We start from the raw sequence: 18,920 nt of genomic DNA, 5'->3' as shown, positions 1-18,920 counted from the left end.
GGTCTCAGGGCCTTTCCACCGGCTCCCTTTGCCTTCATCACAGGATGCTGGTGTCAGGGCATTCAGACTTTCTACATGGCAGCTGTCTCCCCCCAGAGTGGGTGTTCCAAGAGAACAAGACAGAAGCTGCAAGGCTTCTTATGACCTAGACTGAAAAGACTTGCTATTAGCCCAGGTTTAACACCAAACGGACTACACAGGGCCTGACTACCAGGAGACATGGGCGACTGTGGGGCACATCTTTGAGGACTGGGTGGCAGCCTGGCTGTTACGCTATTGATTGTGGAGAGTCACTGAAGGCTTTGAAGGAGGAGAGGGGTTTGATTTGACTTTTCTTTGAAACACTTATTCTGGGACTACTGGACTAGATCAGGAAGGAATGACCTGTTTCCTTTCTGGTGACACCAAGGGTACCTGGGGAGATGGCAACCTCTGAAATGCCCAGAGAAAATGCAGGGCTAGGAGCCCTGTGGCCTCAAAAGCAGAAAGTCTTAGGCCATATAAATAGGGAAGCCAGAGCTGCCTGCACAGAGAAGCCTCAGGGTGATTCAATTCTCTCTGCCACATTGCCATGTAACTTCCTAACGCCCCAGAGGAAGGAAAGAAACGGCAACTGTTGGAAAGAAAGTGGGAGGGGGCTGGGCAGAAAACTAAAAGCACTTGGCAACTGTGACTCCCATCTCAGGGCGAGCCGGCACTGCCTCCTCACGCCAACCTGCTGGCCTTTGCCTTTGATGAGGGGTCAGCCCACAGGGGGCCTGGGGTCCGAGAACAGACACCGGCGGGAAGGGAAGGCTGCCAACAGTGCCTTGCCTTTATTGGATACTAAGTCCTGGCAAGCTCACCTCTCTCCAAACATCTCATTTAATTCTCCAAACAGTCACCCAAGGCAGGAATCGCTGCTGTATTTCTTAAGGTGAGAAAGCTGGAACATGACTCGCCCAAGATCACTCAGCTTTTGAACACTGGAGCCGGAAATAGAAACCATGACCCCACCTCCATGCTTGGACTACACATTTTTTGTAAGCTCTCTTCAGCATTTTGCTGTCCGAGAGTTTACAAATTAAGAAGAAAAGCACTTTACAGCTGAGTATAATTCCCTGAGTTTTATGATGTAACTCTGGCCGCAAGAAATATAACAATGGCTTCTAGAAGGTATCCTAGGGCCTTGAGCCACAGACACTCAAACCCAGAGGTTAAGTTTCTTTTATACTATCAGCTCCCTTTAGGAAAAGAAATCTCTCTAGTCTCCTATTTAAGAATTCTCAGCAGTGTCCAGCTGGAAAAATTGGCAAATGCTCCTTTTATGGCTTCTATTTCTCCCACTTCTACAAGGCTTCCATTGCAGGGATTTTTCAGCCTGTTAAATATAAAGCAAAGTTTGGCAGGGCCAGAGGTTTTCAGCCAGCACCAACTGCACTGGGCAGCTGTGTGTCTTCACCATCACGGAACCGTGGAATGTACATCTCAGTGACACCAAGTCCTGAGCAATGCTGTCTCGGGATTCAGAAAGAGGCTGAAACCTCAAAACCCCACGAGAGTCACTCACTCGTAGTGTCACACACTCTCGGCTTCATCGTACCTTCTGTATCCCTCAGTGCCTAGCCAGGAGACTGAAACCACATCGACTATTTTAACAGAGATAATTTAACATAAAGAACTGTTAACCAGATATTCAGGAGCTGAAACGGCAAAAAAGGAACACTAAGATATCACAGAGGTAGCAACTTCAAGAAGCAGCTCCCTCCCCTAGGACCGGAGGTTGAGATTACTTAAACGCGCGCAGAGGCTGGAAGAAGAGACCCCACAGAGCTGGGACCCAGACTTCTGAGGAGAGAGCCCCAGCGGGCTGGACCTGGTATCTCTGATGGGGTGAGATGAAGCTGGTTCCGTGAGTGTTGGAAAAACTGCTCACTAGAGTCACCTCCTACTAGTTAGATGAACCTGCTGCTGCACGAGTGAGGAGGCTGGGGTGAGGCTACAGGAAGAGCAAGCTAACAGGAGACAGTCCCACCTCCCAGCTTCAGAGCACCAGCTCCCTCTAGCACCCCCTATTGGTAGAGTGTATCAGGCAAGCAGCTGGCAAAGCAAAAGTGTGGTCAGCGGGGTCCCAGTGCCCGTATCATAAAATAATAGAGAAGTGGGTTTGAGAGAAGTGGGTTGAGACACAATGGCTTAATAACTGGCACATTTAGTGAGACTGAAAATAAAGTTTGAGAAACCAAAAAACCAAAAAAAAAATCATAGCACTAAAAGACATTCATTTAGGAAAATGTTTTGAATTTAACCACTTGCTTTTTATATTAAGCCATTGCCTTGGTACTGGAAGGGAAAAAAGTGTTACGTTATTATTGGAAACCCTGCATTCAAGTAATGCAAATCTGTCTTCAAGTTCATTTAACAAAGTGACATTTAAATTACTAAGAAGAATGGAATAAACTCTATGTTATTTGCACTCTCCCAATACACTGGGATGAAATTGTCCTGGGATCAGCAACTGATTAAACTGATTATATACCTCATACATGTAGGATGTGGTTTTCAACCGGCCACAATCAAAATACAATTTACTTCTGTTAGTGTAATAATGTAGATGCTATAAAAGGCATCTCTTGGTAAGTGTTTTTCATTTACATTTCTCCTACTATTAGCAGGATCTTTTCCCAGCCTCACTCTTTCTTCTCCCTGCCTTCAATGCCGGATTCTCACTGTGGAATGTTTTGGACTTCTGTGGGGCAATACTACAGTATTAGGGAACCCCGATGCTTGATGGGAAGGGAGGGGACCAAGCTGTGGGCTGCTGGGAAAGCACACACGCATGCTAGCCTGGAACAAGGCAGGAAAAAGTGGATAGTTCCTGAAAAGGTGCAGAGTAAAAAGAGGAGGCCAGCAGAGCAGCTCAGAGTGCCCAGGGGAAATGGATCTACAACCAAAAGCACTCTCTGTGTGCGTGCGTTCTACAAGAGCATGGGCATGACGGCAGGATCCCCAGGGGCAACGGCTCACCCAAAAAGAAGGAAATTGTATTTACTCACTCACCATTCAGAGGACTAGACTGATGCCTTTGTCTCTCCTCTGGTCAGGACGTCGGTGATTGATGTCCTGCCGACCTCCTCGGATGGTGCTGGGGAGATGCCGCAGGAAGTTGTAAAGCTGTGGGACAGCTCCTCTGGTGTGCTTCCGTTGTTCACCATTCTCCCCACTTTAGAGGAGGCACCCACATTGTTCATTTTCTTCCTGATCCTAGTAATAACTCATAATCCATGTGCATTTATTTAATTAATATCCTGTTCCCTGCTAGATGTCAAGTCTAAGGAAGGTAAGGATTTTCTCTTTTTCCTTTTTTAGATAATTGTTGTATTCCTGGTGCCTAACATAGGGCCTCACACACAATAGGTACTCAGTAAATATCTGCTGAATGGTGCGGTAACACATTGCCTGACATAGCTGCCCTCAAAAGCTGTTGTCATCCCCTGACATGGAGAAGGCCAAGTTTATCCCTTCGGGCCAACTTGTTGGTATGTTTTCAATCCATCTGTCCCTCTCGGGCATCCCTGCTGCCTTTCTGCTGCTCACCAGCTTTGGGCTGCCGACATCCCAAGTCACGCGAACCTACTCTCTGCCTCAGACAAGCTTTGCACGTAAGTGGACCCTACACTAAGCACCAGACCCGCCTTTCCACTTTCAAAAATTCACTAAGGTGATCTGCCAAGCGAATAGCTCACTCTCTGATCTCCACCCTTTAACACCACTGGGAGAAGCCCTAGACTGAGCGCTTGTCCTTTAGCCAGGGTTCCTCCAACACTAGTTTCTGTAAATAAAGGGAAAATAAGGTTTTGTTTTTTCAGTTCTTTTCCTTTTTCAATCTCCTTGGAGTCACGAAAAATTTTACTTTCCACCGTACGTGTGGTAGCGTCTGAACCAAGTCAGCGAGGTGCTGGTCAAAAGACAGGAATTTTGACCCTAAATTGAGAAAAGCATAACCATGTTAAGGTGGCGCCTGGGTTCACTCAGTCAAAATGATGGGAACGGTTCTGGTAGACCAAACAGCGGGCGCGTGCCACCTGCAGCACGCGTTCTAGCGGATGGCGGCGGCGGAGGAAGGGCTTCCCTTTCCCAGGTACTTGATGAAAAGTGAAATTCTGATTTTCAGCAAAGAATTGACCTCATTCTTAAAATTCACTAAAATATGCCAAAATATTCAAAAAATTAAGGAGTGTATGCTTTATGTCATGAATATTTCGCTTCTTATTTTCAAATACTGTGGTTAATGTGGATCCTGTGGAGAATATTCCACACTAGATAAGGAAGGATGACATTTGCATGCATAAAGAAAAAACATCAGCTAGACCCAAGGGAGCCTTTATGATCCTAACAACGATAACAGTGTCTCCAGCGCTGTGATCAGGGGGCAGGATGACTATGCCTCCAGAAAAAAGAGTTCAAGGTGCATGAGTGTAAGGCTTTATAAATTAATGGCCAAGGCAGAATTAACACGTCAGTATTAACTAATACTAAACCAGTCATGATCCCTTTGGCAAGAATTAGGTGTGCTTTCCTCTGCTGACCACTGTCAGACTGTAACGTCTAAAATGGAATGCAATCCGGGACTCATAGAGAGGTGACTAAGCCCCTCCATGAGAAACCTGCCAGTATGAGTGATGGAGTCCCAGATCCTAAATGTAGCAAAGACCACGACAGAATTTGTCAGACCTGAAAACTGAGAAAGAATGTGCCATTATCAAACCACTATAAAATGGAAATGCTTGGTGCAGCAACATCGAGAAAGCCTGGAAGTCGTCACTCTGACCCACTGTAAGCGGGGTTTAAATGCCTAAAGCAGAGAAACATAATCCCAATGGACACGCACACTTGGAACGCCCATAAGCACCTTTCTTTCAAAGCATTTTGCTCTCTGTGCCATAATGAGCTCTATGTTGGAATCGTGAGCAGAGAGAAAACCAGTGGCCCTTCCCAGCTCATCTGGTCGTACGCAGAGCTGGAGGCAGGACCCCACCTTCTCACCTTTAAGCAAACACCTGGCCCCTGCATTCCCCAGTTCTGTGCTATTCAGGGAGAAAGCTGGCAATTCAGAATCAAGCCCAGGACAGGCCTGAGTGGTACATGCAGGATGGCTAATTCCACGTTCTGCAATTTAAAAGAATTTTCTTAAAAATTTTTTATTAGGAGGATTCTTGATTTAAAGAGGTACTTTAGGAAATAATCAACCATTCTACTGTCAAATTGAGATAATAACTACTTCTTGGCCTATGTAAAAAAATAATATCCATATCTTGGCCTAAGCACAGGAGAATGAAGCTTTTCAGAACAAACCGAGGGAAAGAGGTTTTTAACAACTAAAAGCCCACAAGACCCACTGATCAGGAGAGAACACACACTGGTCAAGCAGATGAGATAAGAGGCAAGTTTTATCGACATCAGTTTATTTCTTATTACTTGGTTAACAAGAAAGAGAAAAGAAGGGTAAGTAAAAGGAAGCAAGAGCAGGAGAGAGAACAAGAAAGAATGGGGATGTGAAAAAGCAGCCTACTGGTGGCAACTATAAAATATGTCTTTATTATTCAGAAAGCTCCAGTGAATTCAGCCAGTTTACTCCACTAAAAACAGTCATTTTAAAATACTTTTGTCCATATGCTTCCTTTACTGATGATTTAATTTTCTACCCATTTCTCCAATATGTCAGAACATTGACACCCAGAGTTTTGGCTCTCATGGGGTTCAGTCGTTCATCCAAAGCTGGCCCTTTGGGGTAGAGCCAGACCACCTTAGTGAACCCACAGGGCCATGATAAACACTCCACCACTAACATTTTTGTTCAAGTCAAAAGTAAAGCAAAACAGTATTTCTTTTTTCTTGGTTCACATGTCATTTAGATTTGTTTCCTCTGGGAAGGACAGAATTTCCCTGCAAATGAGCAGAATGACTCAGAACCAAGTCACACAGCAAGTATCTGAGACCGCTGAGACAGGAGGGGCGCCAGTTCACGTGGCGATGGTCAGGATGGCTTACAGAAATAGTTACACAGGCAAGACTCTGTCTGTAAAAAGGTTATGATCCAAAATAGGCAGCAACCAATATGCAAACCGAATGAAGTCCAGTCTTCTAGCCCATTAGGGTCACCCTGTCCTTTAATATGTAGATAAAATGACTAGAACCGCCATCACATATATTATGGGACACCCAGTGCTCTCCTCTGATGTCCAAAGACTCTGAAAAGAGGAGGATGGCCTCCAGATTCCTACTTCCATTTCAGTTCTCAACCCTTCTCGCTCTCTCCCTGTTTGTGGCTCAGGAGCTCCCTCGGAACCTCCTCCCTTAGAGAGGCAGCCCCCTTCCGCCGTTACTATCCAAAATTATTTTACCTAATATTCTCTACAGAAGGTTTGGGGACACAGAAGGAGGTGTTGCAGTGAAGGATAGAATAGGAAGTAAGAACAGGAAAAGGAAGAAAGGAAGGCAAGATATGTGCTTATGCAAAGATAACTAATAATATAGGCTAACACATTGAAAAGATACACCTGTGCTAATAATGAATACAGAAATACTTGTATTTCTTCATTTGTGCATTCAAATACAGTTCTTGAGCGCCTGTTATCTACCCGGCAATGGGGGATTTGAAGATACATGGCATCAGAGATCTTATAGTACAATCATGCTTTTCTATTAACATCCACAATCATGAGGTGCTTTTAAAACATTTTAGTTGGAATTTGGAGATTTGTTTAATGAGATCTGTGTTCATTTCCCTTGAAGGATTTGAAGAGGTGGTTTTACAAGAACACCCATGAGTCAATGTTGATTCCGTGGGGTTTCCTTTCTTGAAATATTTAATTTCTTATAGAAAAAATACCCAATGGGCTAATATTTATCAGTATGAATAGCACTGTACACATGTCCCCCTGCCAGCCACCTGAACCATCCCTGCAGTGAGTATGGGAACAGAATGGGAAAGGAGTTGAGAGACTTAATTTGGAATCTCCATTCTTTCACTTACCAGCTACGTGACCTTGGGCAAGTTCCAATCTTGTGGATCCTTGTGTAAAGCATGGGAAGAGAAATACCATTGCATTATAATGACATCTTACACGTGTGTAAATTTCATAGTTAAAAACGCCGTCACAAAATTTAGACCACTAGATTCATTGAAACCCTTGATCCTCTCCACTACAGATTAATATATCAGAAAGTGCTTTATAGATTTTCAAGTGCATTAGATTATCAAGGAGTTCTTCTAAAGTAAAAAGGATAACTAATTTGATTTAATAATAATATAATACCTTGCACTTGTGTAACAGCGTTTTTAAAGTGTACAAATATAGAGGTGGATCTGGGCTTCTCTGTGCACAAGCAGGGCTCAGCGTGGAGGCGTCCCCTGCAGCAGTCTTCAACCACCATGTTTACTGCGGGTCCTGAAGGCCACCTCTCCATTCATGTGCTGAACATAAAATAGCACTTTACATTAAATTGTAAATTTCTCCCTCAGATTTTAAAATATTTTACCTTTCTCAACATCAGTTTATAAAACATGACAGCATTCTTATAAAAGAGTGGTAATTTTTCTTTTTCATATTTTGCAGCCTGAAAACAGAAAAGTGATGAGAGTTCCTTGAAATTTCAGAGCAAACTATTGGCAAAGGCAGAAGGGGGAAAACCCAAAGCAAACAAAAATTCCTTTCCACCAGAACACATTGCTTCCAACTCTAATAGCATCATTGAAATTCCATTCTGAACCTAAGTTAACATAAAATTAAGACTTCTACACTTACAGAGAACTTTGAAAAATTAAGACACATTTCTTACTAAATTTAAAAACTTCCTAAATGCAAGGAATTGTAGAACATATTTCAGCTCATTTTTCATTCAGTGAGTAATAAAAGGAGGAGGATGACTAATTGATATAATCAAGCCATAGATTCAAAATAAGACTTCTCCTGCCTTTCAGGTTCTGCAGACTCATTGCACATGCCCCTTTAATTACCCTTCAACACCTAGGGGAGCGAGGGCTTGGTGTAGATAACTACCTTTCTTTCTGATGAAAATAGTGTTTACTTTACATTTCAAGCTGTAACATAATATGTTGGCTATATTTACGGCAATAATCATTCTAGAGATTTTGACTCAAGTTTTTTTAACCATTGGAAACATTAGCCAGAGCACAGTTACATGCTTATCCCTCATTGCATGAGGAAGGGCTGTCACTTCAGTCAAGGAAATGCATGCTTCATTCACCGATCCATTCATTCACATGTTAACTGAGTGTCCACTACGTGTTCTAGGCACGAAAGATATAGCAGTGGGGGGAAAAATCACGTCCCTTTACAGGTCTCATGCCCCGCATTCCAGCTGGGGGAGACAGGCAAAAAATGAAACAAGTAAGTGTCTAATAAGAAGGTGATCAGTGCTTTGGAGAAAAATGAAGTGGAGAAGGAAGATGAGGGCTGGGGGCTGCAATTTAAATAATGTGGTCAAGGAAAGTCTCATTGGGAAGAGGATATTTGAAAATATTCTTGAGGAGGAAATGGGGCCATACGAATATCTGTGGAAAGTCACGAATATCTGTGGAAAGTCACGAATATCTGCGGCAAGTAGGACCCGGGAAAAGGGAAGAGCAAAGGGAAAGGACCTACATGCGAGCATATTTGGAATATTTAAGAAATAGGAAAAAAGAGGGAGTGTGGCTGGAGCACAGTGAGCAAGAAGGACCAGGAGATGAGGTTAGTGAGATAAGAGCAGGTCGGTGGGGGTAGGGGGTGCGGCGGGCAGATCCTATAGGGCCTTTGTAAGGACTGTCCTTTTACTCTGAGATGGGAGCCACTGGAAGGTTTTAAGCAGAGGAATGACGTGATCCAATTGACATTTCAAGACAGCAGGAGTGGAGAGGTAAGGAGGTCACTTAGGAGGTTATTGCAACAACCCAGATTAAATAAGAGAATAGCTTGAACCAGGTTGAGAGCAGTGGAGGTGGTGAGAAATGAATAGATTCTAGATGTATTTTTAAGGCAGGATTCAACAGGATTTCTTGATGGGTTGGATGTGGGATGTGAGACAAGGAGAAGTCAAGGATGACTCTAGTCTGAGCTCCGGAAGGCAACCAAGAGTGGAATTGGAGGAGGACTGGGAGAAGGGGCAGAGAGCATCAGTTCACTTTGGGGTCTGGTAAGTTAGAGATGTCTACTGGACACCCAAGTGGAGGGGCCCAGTAGGCAGCTAGATTTACCAGTCAGTAGTTCAGAGGGGTGTTCCGAACTGGAGATTTAAATTTGAAGTTTGAAGCCACAAAACTGCATGATCAACAAGGGAGGTGAGTGCAGGGTGAAAAGCAGAGAGGTTCCAGGACTATTCTCTGAACGCTCCAACCTGAACAAGCAGGGAAATGAGGAAGAACTCACAAATGTAGGAGGAAAACCGGGAACGTGTGGTGAGCTGGAAGCCACGTGAAGGAAATGTCTCAAGGATGGACAGATCAGCTGTGAGAGGTGCTACTACTTTAACAAAGAAGATAACCACTGAAAATCAATAGTGCCTTCAGCCAGGTGGAGATCACTGTTGGCCTTGTCAGTAGACCGGTTTAAGACAGAACAAGAGGAGACTGTTTGGCAAGTTATACTTGAAAGAGAGCAGAAAAATGGCGCAATGGCTCAAAGGGAAGCGGGAGCCAGGAAGGAGATGGTACATAAAACATTGCCTACATTAGTCTCCTTGAGAGCTTGACTTTGTTCAGTATGATACTCTGACGTGAGTGGAACCAAGGAATTGATGTGCTAATAACCTGTTTTAAATAGGAAACATTTTTTAGAGCAGTTTTAGGTTCACAACAAACTTGACCAGGAAGTACAGAGTTTTCACATCCTCCCTGCCCCTACACATGCACAGCCTCCCCACTAACAACATCCCACACCATGTGGTACGTTTGTTACAACTGATGAACGTGCACTGACACATCATTTTCACCCAAAGTCTATAGTTTACATTAGTTTTCACTCTTGCTGGTGTATGCTCTAAGGGTTTTTGACAAGTGTAGTAACAGTTTAAATATTTTTTAAAATAATTGATGTAATAATGACTTTATTTATTGTGGCTACCAAGACTTAACATGAGACCTACCCTCATTACAGATTTTTAAGTGCACAATACAGTATCGTTAACTACAGGCGCAATGTTGCACAGCAGACCTTTAGAACTTACTCATCCTGCAGAACTGAAACTTCATACCTGTTTTACAACAACTTCCCATTCCCTCTTCCCCCAGCCCTTGACAACCACCCTTTTACTCTGTTTCTATGAGTTTGACTATTATCAAAAAACAAAAGGTGACAAGCATTGGCAAGAATGTGGAGAAATTGGAACCCTTGTACCCTGTTGGCGGGAATGTAAACTGGTGCAGCCACTATGAAAAACAGTGTGGAGGTTTCTCAGAAAATTAAAAATAGAACTACCATATGATCCAGCTATCTCACTTCTGGGTATTTATCCAGAAAAATTGGAATTAGGATCTCAAAGAGGTACTAGCACTCCTATGTTTACTGCAGTGCTGTTCACAAAAGCCAAGTCACGGAAACAACCTAACTGTCATGGCTAAAGAAAACGTGGTATATACATACAATGGAATACTATTCGACCTTAAAAAAGACGGAAATCCTTCTTGCTGCCGTACGCAACAATATAAACGAAATTTGAGGACATGATGCTAAGTGAAATAAGCCAGTTACAAAAGACAAATACTGAATAATTCTCCTTATATGAGGTATCTAAAATAATAACATTTAAAGTATCATTTGTAAATAATTAAAAACATTTTTAAAATAATTTAAGATAGCATTAAAATAATAGCAGTTTAAAAAGTGGTCATATTTCTTCATATAGCATTCTATAGGCTAGTCAGGATAAATATTATCAACTAGACTTTATAATTTCAAAAACAAAAACACAAGTGTCCTGCCTCCAAAGGGAGTACTTTTCCCTGACATGGTGCAGAGCTCAGACAATGCAGCCAACCGTGCCGCAGAGCTCAGCCCCACAGAAGCCACTCGGCGTCCGACTGATGTCAGTGCTGCTAGTTAAGCCATTATCTGTAACACTAACGTGCCTAACAGAATGGGAACTAGTTCAATGGATAAACTAAATGCTTTATGCAGTAAAAGAAAATTTCCTAGTATGTTAACTCAAAGATGAACCACACACATAAATATAGACATGTTGTAACTATGCAAAGTACAATTTTAACAATATCTACTGTTTATAACATACCTATCTGCCAAGAAATTTACATACCTTGTTGCTAATTATCACCAACCACCTGCATAGTCAGGGCTGTTGTCCTGATTATTCAGATGCAGACACTAAGGTTCAAGGAGTTTTGTAAGTAAACAGCTAGAAAGTGGTCATGTGGATTCTGAATCAAATTGTTGGTGTCAGATAGCAAAGCCCATGTTTTTCCTTTGTAGCTTGATACTTTACAAAAAAACAGAAATAAGTAACTTTCTGTTCACTACTCATAAAAATCTTCCTGGGAAAAATGAGACTTGTGCGTCTAAAGAATATAGTACCACTTAAAGGAAAATGAATAAAGGTAACTCAGTGGCTGAAGTATTGAATGCATTCTGTTCTTTCTGGAGAATATAAGACTGCTCAAAAGAAGTCCCAGAAACGGTGGCCGGCAAGAGGAGATGTTCGAATACTTATGAAGTCAGCTGTTGGTAGGTGTTTGAACAGTTTCCTTCTAAGATCACTATGAAATGTTACTATGTTGTAGCCAAAAGAGTTACAAAAGAGCAAAGTGTGTCCTTGCTATATTTTTTTAAACAATTTGCACATGTCATGCACATTTTCACATTTTTAACATTTGTACTTTTCTGTCATCTACCCAGAGAAACAAGCATAGATAATATTCAGCAAAATACCAAAATCTAGACAAAATGGGTCAAGTTTCCATCACCATATTATACCACATCATATTGCTATTTAAGCAATAGTGTCAGTGATTATATATTGGCTATGTGCCTAAATGCTGGTTCACATCTATAATTTAAATACGTATCATACTAAATAGTGTCATTGTGCAAAAGCCAAGAGGTATCCAGTGGTTGCTGTTTTCCCCCTTTTTGAGACACAAAGAAGCTTATTCTGTTCTCCCGTATGCAGGTGTAACGTTGGAAAATGTCTTGAAAATTCCACCCATGCATTTGCCTGGGAAAATAACTGATTTTTCAAGTTATAAAAATATACGAGCTTTTCCATCTGAGTGGGTGGATGGAAATGGGTAGAAATGTATCATTTCCAGCTTACATGTTTATGTTATTGAAACCTTGAAAACATTTCAAAATAAACAGTCCTAAACAGCTGGGCTAAGCGGCTGAAATGTTTGTCATACTTATTGTTTTGCACTGAACCTTCAAGTGTACACATGAAAATTAGATTAAGTCCATTTCAGTACATTCGAAACTTGTCTTTTCAAAAAGTCTCTTGTTGTGGATGAAAGGTCAAGAAAAACTCACATCTCTTCTTAAACTCAAGTGCAATGAATTCGTGGCACAAAATTCCAAATATCTCAAAAAACATGGATGGAAGATAGTGATCGTGTTATACACACCTCTACCAACACCATGTCACACAAATGTGCAGTGTATACATAGCACCTGCATACGATATCTGTAGTTGAACTTGAACTTGAACTTCACTGCAAAATGGACCTGGTAACAGCTTGGCTGTTTACTGACAGCCTATTTCACTTCTCCTGAACTCAAATTAAACAGTCTTAGAATGTGGGACCTGTAAAAGGAAACAAAAGGCCTATTTATTTGATATTGTGGACCAAAGAGAAAAGATGTAAGTGGCAGTACTGGTCCCTCTTTCCAGTCTCACTGCCCTGTGCAAAGCCGCAGTGTTTCACTGCCTGGGCCTTCTCACTCAGGATGGTTGTAAGCTGTCACAGAGGCCATGTTAATGATCTCTTATAGGCTGACTTAGCTGTTGCTGGTCCCCTATTTTCTGCTACTTGGCTTATACTCTTGGGGAATTGAGAAGGAGGCATTTCGGTCTTAAAGCACTGTGGTAAATTACTAAATGTGGCCAGAAATTATTTGAACTCCACTGATCAAGAGGTAGGATCTAAGGGCCGGCCCCGTGGCCAAGTGGTTAAGTTCACACACTCCGCTTCAGCAGCCTAGGGCTCGCGAGTTCAGATCCTGGGTGTGGACCTATGCCACTCATCAAGCCATGCTGTGGCAGCATCCCACATAGAAGAGCTAGAATGACCTACAACTAGGATACACAACTCTATACTGGGGCTTTGGGGAGAGAAAAAAAAAAGAGGAAGATTGGCAACATGTTAGCTCAGGACCAATCTTAAAAAAAAAAAAAGTGGGATCTATTTCCTTACCTCTTAAATTTGGGGTGCTTGTGACTTGCTTTGAACAATAGAATGCAGTGGGAGTGAGGTTGTGAGAGTTCCAAGCGCAGGTGTTAAGAGGCCTTTCTGCTGCTTCTCTTGCTGCTGGGAACCCCTTTGCCACCATGTGGATAAGCCCAGGCTGGCCTGCTGGGTGAGGAAACACCCCATGGAGAGAGGCCCTAGCATCACAGCTTTCCCAGCCTTCCCAGCTGTGGCCCAGACACATGAGCAAGCCTTGCCAAGGAAAATCAAGCTGGGAACAGAACAGAAGGGCCTCCCAATGAGCTCAGGCCAAATTGCCCACGTTTGGAGTCATTTGTTACAAAGCAGTAGATAGCTGTTGCCAGCACTATCTGAAAAAGTGGATATGCCCCCTACCAGCCCTCTGAGAGTGATTCCCTCTCCTCGATCCTTCTTTCCATGGAACGGAGACTGTTTCTGGCAGATCCTCCTCTGCCAAAGGTGATCAGCAGCAGCTGCTCTCTCTGCCTTAAGGAGACAAGCTTAACTGTAAAAATCAAGAGGTTTCTCTAGATAAGGTATGCTGGCTAACAAAAAATTAACTCTAGTGGATTGTACAAATTAAAACAAAAGAAAAGCATTCTCCTGAGTTGAAAGAACTACAGATTAAGAGTCCCTGGTGACAAGAATCTCCAAAGAATCAACAGAAATGCCTCACAAAACAAAGAGTAAATTTTAAAACTCTGCCAGGACCAGTTAGCACAATGTTCTCCTAGGAGAGTACCAGCAAGGCTTTCCTACCCACTTACCTCTCTCCTCCTGCTTGGGTGAGCAGGTGGGAGCAGCGCAGAGAGGACAGGAAAAGGATCCTCCTCCATTTCTTTAACGTCCCTGCAGAAGACACCAGCTGGATTGGGGAGCAGTTTTCAGTGAATTCCAGTGTGAAGACTTGGTTATTGTAGACAGGATGGCACATCAGAGGGAGGTAATCCTCAGCTTGAAGCTGCTCCTCTACTCTCAGGTAGAGAGCCAGAATTAGTGTAGGTGATAACTAGATACAGCTTCGGTCTTTCATTCAAAAGGAGAAAATTGGTGAGCTAACCACTGTGGACTCAACTCTTGCTTTTGGTGTCCTAAAAATGAAATTAAAGAAGAATCAAAAAATCACCTGCCTCAGAGATGGCAAATTATTTCTGAGCTTAGTAGCCACTAAAATGTTTCTAGGAGCTATAGGGTTTATATATCATGTTAGTCCTATATGTCAGAGAACCAGGCAGTAAAAGGAAGGAGAAGACATTATGGATGACACCCAATCCGTGCTACTTGCAGTGATAGTCACGGGCTGGTATTGACAACATAGCTTACAAGACGCAATAGGCTTCACTCAGCACCAAATTTACTTAGCTTTAAGAAAAATATGAATGGATCACAGACGCAAAGGTAAAAGTATAAAACTTTGAGAAAAAAATAACATAGAAGAAAATCTTCAAGTTTTTATACTTGACACCAAAAGTGTGAAAATTTAATATATTAGACCTCAGGAAAATTAAACACACCTGCTCTGTGAAAGACCTCATTAAGAAGGTGAAAAGACAGGCAACATAGTAGGAGAAAATATTTGAAAATCACACATCCAACAAAGGATTTATATCTGGAATATATAAAGAAGTCTCAATATTCATCATTACAAAATCCTATGAAAAATAGGTGAAATACATGAACAAGCATTTTACTGAAGAGGAGATACAGATGGAAAATAAGCACACGGAAAATTGTTCAATTTCATTAGTCATCAGGGAAATGCAAATTAAAACCACAACAAAATACCATTACACACCTGTTGGAATGACTAAAATAAAAAAACAGAGTTAACACCAAATGCTAGGGAGGATGCAGAGAAACTGGATCACTCAGACATTGCTGGTGGCAATGTTAAACGGTATAGCTGCTCTGGAAACAGTTTGGCAATTTCTTATGAAACTAAACTGAAGCTACCATACAATCAATGATCATACTCCTGAGCATTTATCCCAGAGAAACGAAGACTTATATCCACACGAAAACCTGCACACAAATTTTCGTAGCAGTTTTATTCATAAGAGCTGAAAACTGGAAGCAACCCAGATGATCTTCAATGGGTAAATGGTAAACCACCCGTGGGGCATCCACACCACAGAATACTACTCAGCAATGACAAGGAACAAACTACTGATCCATGTGACAACTTAGACAAATCTCTATGAAATTATTCTGAGGAAAAAAACCTCAAAATGTTACATTTTGCATCATTCTATTTACACAACATTCTTAAAATAAAATTATAGATTAGCGGTTGCTGGAGGTTTGGGGGTGGTAGTGATGAGGGGAGGCTATAAAGAGATAGCATGAGAGAGCCCTCGTGATTATGGATCTGTTCTGTATCTTGATTATGTACAGCCACACAGGCGATAAACTTGGATATGACCACACACACACACACAAGTGCATATAGAACTGGCAAAATCTGCATAAGCTCTGTAGATTGTTGATTTGCTGGTGTGATATTGTACTATAGTTACACAAGTTGTTACCATCGAGAGAAACTGGGTGAAGGGTACACGGGGCCTCCGAGTACAATTTTTTGCAACTTTCTGTGAATCTATAATTATTTCAAAATAAAAATTTGAAATGACACAAACAAAAAAGGATACAGAGTGGGCAATACAGCACACACAGTAACAGCAAAGATGAGGTCTCATGACTCCCAGGCAAGTGTTCCCGTACACTTGTCCTTCTTTCAGGGTGGGTCACAGAGATGAGGTTGAGTGCATGTGGGCTCCTGGAAGCCCTCAGTCGGTTAGATGTGTGGCTCCCGTTCTCCAGGCATCTTCATTTCACCAATACTGGTTATTCATTTCTCAGTAAGCAATCTCAACAATTGGGCACAGGTGCAGGGCCTGGTACATAGACCTAGGCTGAATTCTCACTTACCTTGGATCTCATATACGTATCCTCCTAACAGACCCCTATGTTAGTATTGGAAAGAATGTTCGATCAAGAGTCAAAACCTCTGGCATGCCTAGAGGAAGCTAGAGGAAAGGCCATCCAGCAAGCTGTTCACCCTACCCTTCCACCATCTCAACACCATACAATGACATCACCTGATAGCTGCCAAACGCTTAGAACTGGGCTTTGCAATGAATTTAATCTGCATTCTAGAATATATATGAGAATGAGATTCTAGAAAAATAAAAATTATCAATGCCTGGGGCCCAGAAAAATCTACACATCCAATTAATTGGCAAAAAACAATTCTTGGATGGATTCTTTCTCATTCTAGGAGGAAGAGTTTAATATATATGTATGTTTGTCTATACATACTTCTTTATTGCTCATCAGAGGATGCAGAGCATCATTCTGAAAACTTAGAAGGAAAACCTATTTCTGAAAATTATTAGCTATAGAAATCAGAAGAAAAGTTTAAGTAACAATTAGGCAATTAGGCATTATTAAGGTGGAAAAAACAATCATGTTCTCAATGACACAAGAAAAAGAAATAACAAAGAGAAACACATAACAAAATGCTATACCAAGATGAAAAGAAAGCTGCGAGAGATAAGAAACTGTTAAAGGAGATTACACAGTCAATAACACATCTGTAACTTCAAGTTTTTAAATGGTGGAGTAATGGAGGAAAATTGCCTTCCTCTCCTCAAAAATCACCCTAGGGCAGGCCCGGTGGTGTAGTGGTTAAGTTCACGTGCTCTGGTTCAGCAGCCCAGGGTTTGCAGGTTCACATCCCAGGCATGGACCTACATACCGCTCATCAAGCCATGCTGTGCCAGCACCCCACATACAAAATAGAGAAAGATTGGCAACAGATGTTAGTTCAGCAACAATCTTCCTCAAGCAAAAAGAGGCAGGCTGGCAACAGATATTCACTCAGGGCCAACCTTCCCCACCAAAAAAAAGAAAGAGAAAAAGAAAGAAGGAAAACACATTCTAGAGTGCTAAAAGAGCAAGTACGTAGAAAGATATTAAAAGAGTAAGAAACAGAAGCAAAATCTATTTTCAGCGAAACTGGGAGACATCTGTAACACTGAACCACAACCGACGAGGAAGAGCTGCCAACAACAGGGAATGTCAAAGAGAAGAATGGAAATGCTGAGAAGGGGCCCCGATGCACATCTCAGATGACGCAGCAGGTCATGAAGCTGTCGTCTGTCAGCCTCTAACTCAGCTGCCCTTCTCTTTTGCTTTGTGCTGCTGGGACTCTGCAGACCACATTTGTCCCGCTAGATTCTGCCAGGAGTGGGGAGGAAGGAGCACCGGAAAATGTCAGGGCTGGAGTTCAACCCAGTAGTGGCAGTTGGTCCCCAAAACAGTTGATTTCAGTTTCTAGTTTTTCTATATTCCCAGAACACAGCCTCATCTTATCTATTCCGAAATATCAGCAACCAACTGGCTGACATTCCTCCTCAGAGGTCTGTGTCTCCCGCCCCACCAAGCTTCTAGGTCGTAATAACCCCACACAGTTCCCTTTATTCCCCCAGTACTAGGCGTGGTAGCTGCCTTCCGCAGCTACTGTCTCTACCTTAAGTCAGTGGTCCCTTTTCCCATTTTCCATCTTCAGTATCTGTTTAATCAAGTTCTCATATTAAAGTCACTCTGCTGAAATAACTGGTAGATTCTGTATTCCCGACTGGACCCTGACTGATAGAAAATAATCCTCCTCAGAAGTAAGTAATACACCCTGAGAGGCAAAATTAATAATTCCTGAGGGCCAGTTGATAAAATGTCCCTGGACGTAGTTTGACGTGAATCTTGGAGCAGCAGGTAGGGTGACGCTGGATAAATCACCACCTAGATCACAATTGTGGAGACAGGCGTCTTGGTGAAGTGGCAGGGGAGGAAGGGGGCTCAGCCTTACTCACTGACTGCAGTGCTTACTCCCTTGTCCAGGGATAAGGCACGTCCAGGAGGACACACACAAGGTTCCATCACAGGAATTCTTCCAGCCAGGAGCACCACCCCGCCTGCTCTCTGACAGGCACCTCCCACAGACAACTGGTCCAGGAAGAGCTCAGCTCATTCAAAGGTGAGCAACAATCCAAAATGAACTTGACACAAATTACATGCAGATACATACTATGTCCTAACAAGAAAACAATAGCACAAGAATAAATAACCAAAATTGTAAGAAAAATTTTAGCATGTACAATCAAGTAGCAAATTTTAAAATCATAAAAATAACTAAATAGGATTTATTTTGGGATGATAAGATGCTTCAACATTAAAAAACTGAAAATGTTACATTAATAAATCAAAAATAAAAGCCAAATACCTGGTGGTGATTTGATTTTTTCAATAGATACAAAATATTTAACAAAATTCTGTGCCCACTACAAAAATGTTGAATAAAAGAATTTTCCTTAAATATTTTAAACAGTCTTTATCAGAAATCAATAGTAAACAGTTCTGAGAATTTAAAGTCATTCTAACCAACATGAGGAAGAAGACAAGCGTGTCACTGTCTGTACTATTTAATAAAACGTTGGGAAGTCTATTT

General features: G+C 42.0%; 1 long non-coding RNA gene across 2 annotated transcripts in view; it reads right to left on the bottom strand.

Annotated features, from left to right (window-relative positions):
* Nucleotides 1-18,920, bottom strand: part of LOC138917803 (uncharacterized) — a 77,541-nt gene that overhangs the window by 21,128 nt on the left and 37,493 nt on the right. The window contains exons 2-5 of one of the 2 annotated variants that reach the window (XR_011426240.1): nucleotides 14,182-14,505; nucleotides 7,299-7,456; nucleotides 7,016-7,054; nucleotides 3,040-3,963 (exon numbers count right to left, since the gene is read on the bottom strand). This is a non-coding gene — a long non-coding RNA (uncharacterized lncRNA). Of the gene's footprint in view, nucleotides 1-3,039; nucleotides 3,964-7,015; nucleotides 7,055-7,298; nucleotides 7,457-12,610; nucleotides 12,790-13,399; nucleotides 13,556-13,789; nucleotides 13,901-14,181; nucleotides 14,506-18,920 lie in introns of those variants that run through there. The other variant, XR_011426241.1, reaches the window with a different exon arrangement.

The sequence above is a fragment of the Equus caballus genome, chromosome 15 (assembly GCF_041296265.1).
Source record: "Equus caballus isolate H_3958 breed thoroughbred chromosome 15, TB-T2T, whole genome shotgun sequence".
In the NCBI taxonomy this organism is placed as follows: domain Eukaryota; kingdom Metazoa; phylum Chordata; class Mammalia; order Perissodactyla; family Equidae; genus Equus; species Equus caballus.
The sequence above is the reverse complement of the archived record's forward strand: the minus strand, read 5'-3'. Positions and strand labels throughout refer to the sequence as shown.